This window comes from Zingiber officinale, chromosome 2A, assembly GCF_018446385.1.
Source record: "Zingiber officinale cultivar Zhangliang chromosome 2A, Zo_v1.1, whole genome shotgun sequence".
In the NCBI taxonomy this organism is placed as follows: Eukaryota; Viridiplantae; Streptophyta; class Magnoliopsida; order Zingiberales; family Zingiberaceae; genus Zingiber; species Zingiber officinale.
The window spans coordinates 13,164,035-13,172,847 of record NC_055988.1 but is presented as its reverse complement, the minus strand read 5'-3'; positions in this window follow the sequence as shown (position 1 = coordinate 13,172,847).

The following is an 8,813-nucleotide window of genomic DNA, read 5'->3' as shown; positions in this document are numbered from 1 at the left end:
TCTTTCTTACTCTTCTTTTAATTAATGTTTTTATTATCTTTAATTAATTAATGTGTGTTCCTCGCTAAATTTCAAAGTAAGAGAAAATATAATTTTTTATTACAGGCTATTCACCCCTCTCTAGCCGGCCTAATTGGGACCTACAACTACTTCTCCATCGATAGGCGTTACTTAGTGGACAAGTCTCCACCATCGGGCAAGTCTTCATTGACAAGAATTACTTAGTGGACACTCCACTCATGCTACTTTACTTAGTGGGCACTCCACTGATTTTCACACTATAAAAAAAAATCCTTATTAAACACTTAAAAGACAACGATTTTATGTCAAAATCATTATTTTTTACTTTTTACAACAGTTTTAACAAACATCATTTTATTTGAGAGTTTTTTTAATCAAATATAATGATTTGTGAAAAATCATTGTCTTTAAGTAATTTTTTGGGGTTACAATGAAAATTATTGTTTATGTGTGTGTTTTAAGCTATAATAATGGTTTTTGAAAACCATTGTCTATTTGCACTTTTTTTGTTGGGGGGAGGGGGGCAACGATAACAATCGTTTTTCCCCCTTCGTAGTTTTTTTGTCATTGAGTTTTTCTTTCCCTCTCCCTAAAATTTTTACCCCCAAACCAGTCCCTCTCCACTTACAATCTCTTCGCCCATTCACGGATATCCATTTGCAAAAGGAAGTCGTGTTGAATCCCCTAACATCGTTGTCTCCGCCACGATGAAGAGTGATGGGGGAGAAGAGCGTAGACAATGAAAGAATCAAAGAAATGAAAGTTCAAAGAAGATTCCATCAATCGAGGCCTTTCTAATCTTGATTTTGCCTCTTAGATCAGCTTCCTTCTTGACCCCCTCAGAAAAGACCAGCGCGTTGATCTCCTTGCCAAATTGTAAGCCCTCCTCTCTGTTGGTAATGAGAATATGGTAACATGGGGTTGCCCATGATAGACACATTACCCACATAAAATAAAGGAAAATTACCATTATACCCCTAGGTGATTTCCATTATATATATGCATCCAAGTTATTCATTAAAAATAGAGAGAAAATGAGGCAGAGAGACAAGAAGAACGTCCAAGCAAGACAAGGGATTTAGTTTGTGGATTTATGAAGGACTTTCTAATTCTGTAATCGCTCTTCTGACAACAAGCAAGCATGAAATTTGTTCTTCATGTTCAAGAGATCGCTTCATTTCGGGAGATCACTGTAAGTTTTTACAGTTTAAGAATTTCGGTATTCTTTATTTTCATGCTTTAGTATCTACATTAGTATCAGAGTGTCTCAGATTCTAAATGCATGAGAATAATTTGTATCACTTCGCCTGGAAATCACAACTTCATGTCGGCAATTTCCTCCCGAATGGCTCATGAATGATCGCTGCATGAACTAGTGACAATATTGTGCATCGACAATTGCCTCTTTAGGTTGTGTTATGTGATGCCAACCTCGTCGGACCACCAGCAATCACCAACGCCGAAAAGCACTGGTAACTGCCTCTTCACAGTAGAGATGGTCGTATATACCGATGACCAAGTCGGAAAGAAAGCTGTTGGCATTCGTTGTCGGCCAGAACCAGAAACAGTGTCAGAAGGCCAACGGTTGGCGGTTGTAGTAAAAAATCATGCCGCTTAGAGGGGTGGAAGAAGCGTGGCATCGACGAAAGACGTGGGAGTGCGTGAAGCATGTCGTTGGACAGAAGACATGGGCGTGGATGAGGATTAAGTTTTTTTTATTTTAAAAAAAGAGAATGTGAGTAGTTCACGTGAAAAAAATGAACAATAAGTTAAAATAAAAAAGATTTTTTTCTCCCTTCTCTTGAATCAATCTAGTTCAAGATAAATGGGTTTGAAATAGATTGATCCAATCATACCGAGATTTAATTTAAATCATTGGTTTATTTGATCAGACTATTTTGGTTCAATTAGACCTTGATCTAGTTTGAACCATTAGTTAGTTTAACTGAACCATTCTGATCTAAATTAGATTCAATTTGGGTTAACTTGAATAAATGGGCTTACACAAGAACAGTATAGGTAAGACATCCATGCCCAATTAGATTAGTTCTAACAAGGATAATGGACCAAGCTCAGGATCAGGATTTCCAATCGATCGGTCCAGTGTGTCAGCCCACTAAGATCCTCAAATAAAGAAAATTAATTTTTCTTATTTACTTTTGGCTTATGTATATTTTCCATGCATATGTGTGAATTGAAATGAACCAGTTTTGTTACTGGTTTGTCAATTTTGTATTGACATTATCATTTTTTTAATTCCAGATGCCACGGGTGATATGCACGATGACTCGTCACGATGTGTGACAGAATAAGCACAAAGCAAATTTAGGAGATCAGGTATGACCAATTTTTTGGAGTTAAAGGACATATTGGTCTGCTTGATCGATTGTTCTGGAAAGTCAAATTGGAAGAGTTTCTAGTCTTGGATAATTATAGGATCTATGCTTTGATTCAATCATTGTAGAAGTATCCAAAGGTCGTAGCACATCATATATATGGGTGCTTTGAAGGGCATATTTTATATACAGAATTATGTATGGAGCTACTTCACCATGACTATCAAAGAAGGATCCTGAAAATTTTGAGGAGGATCCAGAAGAGAATCTTGAAGGACTAAAGGAGGATCTAGAGGAAGATCCTGAAGAATTTGAGAAGGATCTAGAGGAGGATCCTGAAAAATCTGAGGAGGATTCTGAAGAAGGTTCGATTATAAACCAAATTGAAGATCCTAAAGTTGGTCTACCTACGATTGCCCCAAATGAGTCCAAGTTGAAAGGGATTGAGTTGACCACTACATTAGAGTTTGTCCTAGTGGGAGTGATTTAGCCTATCTAGTTATTAGAGTTCTGTTATTGTTACTGTTGTTATGTACGAACAATATTAGCCCATTTAGTTTTTGAGTTGTGTAATAATTTCTATCGTTATGTATGAACAGAGTTATTTTTATGTTATATGTTAATAAATGTGTTAATGATTAGTTCATTTTATGATTAGTTCTTATTTAATTTAATAATTAGTTCATTTCATGATTAGTTCATGTTTACTTTAATGATTTGTTTATTTTATAATTAGTTCATTTGTTGGGATGTGTGTAATAGTATTAATCAATATTGATTTGATTAATTATATGAATAACGAGTGGAAACATAGTTACCACTTAATTTTGTACATCAACTCAAATTAACACTGAGTTAATCATAAATTGCATGCATATGAATTACATTGAATACTAAATAATATGTTTTTTTAGGTTAGATCATGATAACTAAAAATATTATAGCTGAACTCAATAAGGGAGAGAAACTTAATAGGGATAACTACAAAATCTGGCATCTAAAGATAAAATATGTTCTTGAGAAACAAGAAGTTCTAAAGATTGTTCATCAGTTTATAGAAGAACTTGCAGATGGTTCTATGGCACAACATAGCTGTGATATTGATACATATAAGCATGAAAGAAAAATGACTCTACTGCTAAGGGTATATTAATTAGTTCAATGATAGATAACCTAGTCTATGAGTATGAGTAATTTCCATCAGCTCATACTGTCTAGGTAGCCCTTAGAAAGAAATATAATGGAGTTAGTTAAGCAAGCTTCGTCAGCTGATAATAAAGTTTAACAACTACAAAAAGTATCTAAATGTTATCATGACCCAACGTCTGAGGAAAATGTCTAAAATGATTATAGAGCTAAAGACTGTTGATCATGAGTTGACTGATGAACAATAAGTTTAGATAGTTATCCTTTCCCTTCCTGATTCTTGGGAAATTATGAAATAAAATCTAACTCACAGTGAAAGTATCAAGACTTTCACTGATATCTCATGTCATGTTGAACTAGAGGCGAAGAGAATAGAATCCGCAAGGATATCTGGTTAAGCTTTTATAGTTGAAGGTTCTGGATCCAAGAATAAAAAAAGATGGTTTAAGAAAGGAAAAGAAAAGGGAAAAGAAGCTGGTGCAACTACTAGGCAAGGCCCAATTAAGAAGAAAGGAAAGAAGTATGGAAAGAAAGCTAAAAATAAGCTGACTTGCTATAACTGTGGCAAGAAGGGTCACTTTGCTTGGGATTATACTGAGTCGAAAAAGGTAGATCCATGTTTAACTTCTTATCATGAGCATTATATTGCTAGTTTAGTGTTGTTAGCTAATTCTTATACTTTGTGGATTATATATTTAAAAGCAATGAACCATGTAGCTCATGATCGATTTACATACGTGGAGTATCATCAGGTACCAACTGACAACAAATGGATATATGTGGAAAACAATGCAAGGATTGAAGTCAAAGGAGTTGACACTTGCAAACTCAACTTACATGGTAGACGCACATTGTTTCTATATGATGTCCTTTATACTCCTGAGATTCGGCAAAATTTGATTTCTGTTATTAGTCTTCTTGATTAGAGTTATTGTATAAACTTTTTTAGTCAATATGTGGAACTTTGTATTAATTCTGTGTTAATTGAATGTGATTATGTAACAAATAGTTTCATGATTCTTGATGTAGAACTAAATATTAATTATGATATTAATAGTTATTTTTCAAACATTGCTCTTACTAGTGATACTGATATTAATGATGAAGTTTGACATACTAGAAAAGGGCATATTGGACAAGATGAATGAATAGATTAGCTAACACTACAAGAATAAACAGGATTATCGATAGAAAACTCCATCGTAATTCCATCGGTATAGGTGTTTAGTGACAAAATTATGATAAAAAATAATTTATCGAAAAAAGTTTACCTTTCCATCGATGATTTCTAACATAATTAATTTTCGTAGTTATTATTTCTGATGAAAAGTGAATTTTCGTAGTAAATAACACGATAGAATCACTTATTCTGTTAGTAGTCCATAATAAGATTAACCAACAGAATCTGTGATTCCATCAGTAATTACAGACATAATCACCATTTCTATCGGTAATTACTAACAGAATCACTGATTCTGTCGGTATTGCATAATAGGATTTACCGATAGAATAGGTGATTTCGTCGGTAATCCATTTCGATATTTACTGATGGAATAATCGATTTCGTCGGTAATCCATTTCGATATTTACTGATGGAATAATCGATTTCGTCGGTATTTAAAAATGTTGGGTTCAATCAAAGTCCCACATTGGATAAATTTGGTAAAAATTATGGGGTTAAAAGGATGCATAATATCTCCATTGACATGAGGCCTTTTGGGGAGAGCCAAAGAGCAAAGTCATGAGGGCCTAGGCCCAAAGTGGATAATATCATGTCATTGTGGAGATATGTGGACATCCTTCGGTTCCTACAAATGGTATCAAAACTATGGTTCGGACCAGATGCTATGTGGGGTAGCCTTGAACGAAATTGAGGGTAGACCCGAGGTAGGTCAGGTTGACCGGATGCTCACAGGGAGGCCTGGAGTAGGTTAAGAGTGACTGGACCAGATACTTGCAGAGAGGCCCGAAGCAGGTCAGGATGACTGGATGCTTGTGGGGAGTCCTGAAGCATGTCAAGGTAACCGAATACTTGCAGGGAGGTGAGTAGGTCAGGGTGATCGGATGCTTGCAGGGAGGCCAGGAGCAGGTCAAGGTGACCGGATACTCGCGAGGAGGCCTGGAGAAGGTCAACATTGCCTAGATTCAGTTGCTTACGGGGAGACCCGGAACAGGTCAGAATGACCAGATGCTTGTGGGAAAGGCCCCAAAGTAGGTCAGGGTGATCGAATACTCGTGGGTAGGCCCGGAGCGGGTCAGGATGACTGGATGCTTGCGGGGAAGCCTGGAGCAGGTCAGGGTGACCAGATGCTCGCGGGGAAGTGAGTAGGTCAGGGTGGCCAGATGCTCACAGGGAGGCTCGAAGCAGGTCAATGTGACCGAATGCTCGCGGGGAGGCCTAGAGTAGGTCAAAGTGGACGGGTGCAGATGCTTGTGGGGAGGCCCAAAGCAGGTCAGGGTGACCAGATGCTTGCTGGGAGGCTCGGACCATGAAAGTAATTTTGGTCATTCGTTTGAGGGGAGGATTATTGGGTTCAATCAAAGTCCCACATTGGAAAGATTTGGTAAAGATCATGGTGTTAAAAGGGTGCATGATATCTCCATTGATATGAAGCCTTTTGGGGAGAGCCCAAGAGCAAAGTCATGAGGGTCTAGGCCCAAAGTGGACAATATCATGTCATTGTAGATATATGTGGACATCCTTTGGGCACAACAAAAAAAATACAACAAACAGTTTATATTTAGGCTCCAATCTATTTACAATTTTCATTTATAAAATAAACTATCATAAACGATGATATTTCATATATATAAACAATTTAGGTGTTTCACAATCCACATAATCACATTTCACATTCATCCATATATTCATATGATCATATTTCATAATCTACACATACGATCCATAATATAACTAACACAGTTAAACTAACATCCATATGACCACACATTTATACAACCAAACATCTATACAAAGAAACTAATAGAAATATCTAAATATTCATAATAGAAATAATCACAATAATCTAAAACAAACAAAATTTAAACATTCAAACAAACAAAATCTAAACATTCAAACAAACTAATAGAAAAAACCTCACTACCCATCTATATCCATAATCCAAATAATACATCCTTATATAAAATAGTAATATAAAATCTTGCATAAAGTTAAATACGATAGATTTATATCATATTTATATATAAATAAAAATATTACATATATGTATAACCAATTTTGATATCTGAATAGAAGAAATGAGCAAATGATGATCATCAATGTCAAAAGGTCTGGACTCCTGCAATATATAATAATACAATATTTAGAAATGACCATATTAGATTATAAAAACAAAATAAATATATTTTGCATGATTTATGTATGATAAAAAAATTGAGTTTTAGTTGAACAAACCATAGAAAAAAAACTAATCATTAAGATCTAATGGATCTTGAGTCTCCTATGAATCAAAATAAAATGGAACTGGTGGTGGAAGCAAATTAGCTATGAACGCTCGCATGTGAGCCATGAGAGCATCATGATCCTAGGCTCGCTTCCGATGCTCATCGGCTCACCTTTGATCCTCATTGGCTCGCCTCCGATCCTCCTCGGCTCACCTCTGATCATCCTCGACTCACCTCTACTCCTCAACAACCATCCACCAATTTATCCTCTTATCCATTGAGGTAATTTGAGTATGAAATTCTTGATTTTTCCATCTTAAAGATTGCACCTCAGTAGACAAAGAGGAAGAGGAATCATCACAACCCATAGGAGTCCTCAAACAATCAAATGCGGCTTTGACCTAGGAGCCAAGGGCATAGAGGGTGAAGTTTTTTTTCATCCACCGACAACATCATAATATATCTCATTTAGTACATCGATGGATAGAGGATGTGCCCCCCTTGATAGTGGCTGAGATGCTTGAGCCACTCTATCCGTCAACAAGGGCATAGAGGAGACTTTTAGTGCTTTTCATTTGTCTTAGATTAACAACCACCTAGGTTGTAACCAAGTAAATTTCTTTGCTTCTTCTTTCATTTTGTAGTTGTTTATACCATTGATACTAATCTGAGTTAAAAGTCGGGAAAGGTTTATTTTTTTTAACAGGCAATTTACCTCCCTTTTGTCGGCCCACCTGGTCCAACAAGTGGTATCAGAGTCTGGACGCTTCAGAAAGGACTAGCCGCCACTGAAGTAACAAAACGATGGCCAGTGCAAGCATTCATCCACTAAAGTTCGAGGGAGACTTCGCGTAATGGAAACATCGGATGGAGGTATTTTTTTTAAAATGGACTTTGAGATCCTGTTAATTATGAAATATGGTTTTATAGTCCCCAAGGACCAACATGGAGCTGGAAAGGAAGAGTGTTTATGGACAAAGAAAGAACAAGCTGACTTCATGGCGAATGGTAAAACAAAGTTCCATCTACTGAGTGTCCTTCTGCCCCAGGAGGTCAATCAAATTGGTAGCTACGAATCTGCTAACGAGCTTTGGGAGAAATTCCTGGAACTCCATTAAGGTACTTCAGAAGCAAAGTTAGCAAGGCGAGACATCCTTCGAACCCAGCTAACAAACCTGTGGATAAACCATGGAGAAAAGGTAGTGCAACTCCAATCATGGATCAAAGAACTCATCACTCAGCTCAACATTCTCGAAGAATCGATAACGAACTGAGATTCAATCTAGTATGTGCTCAATGCCTTCCCAAGAACTCTAGAATGGTCATCCTTAGTAGATGCACACTACATTTCTAAGAACTTCAAGATAAGTACATTAGAGAATCTATTTTCTACTTAGAAATCGAAAAGTTGAATAATAATCTTGCCTTGAAAGCCAAGAAGGAAGATCTAGACTCTGAAGCATTAATCAATGAAGATGAATCAACCCTAATGGTAAGAAAACTCAATAAATTTATTAAATCTAATAAATTTAATAAGTCCCAAGTAAAGAAATAAACTTAGAGTAAAAGGAAGGTCCGGTGTTACAACTTCCAAGGAGAATGACACATCAAAGATGGCGGCCCAGAACTAAAGAAAAAGGAGAAGGACAAGGACAAAATATCAATGAAATCTAAGCTCAAAACCCTGAAGGAGACGTGGGATAAAACGTTGTCATCAGAATCTGAAGTTGAAGCCTATGTCGGACTAGCCCTAATAGCCGACCATCAAAAGGAAGATGAAAGAAGCTCAGAGATGAGCATTGATGAAGGAGAAGGATCATCATAGGAAAGCTGCAATGAAAGGGGAACATCAGAACATGAGGTAAGTGAGGTACACACCTTACCTCCTGAAAAGTCATTTCAATT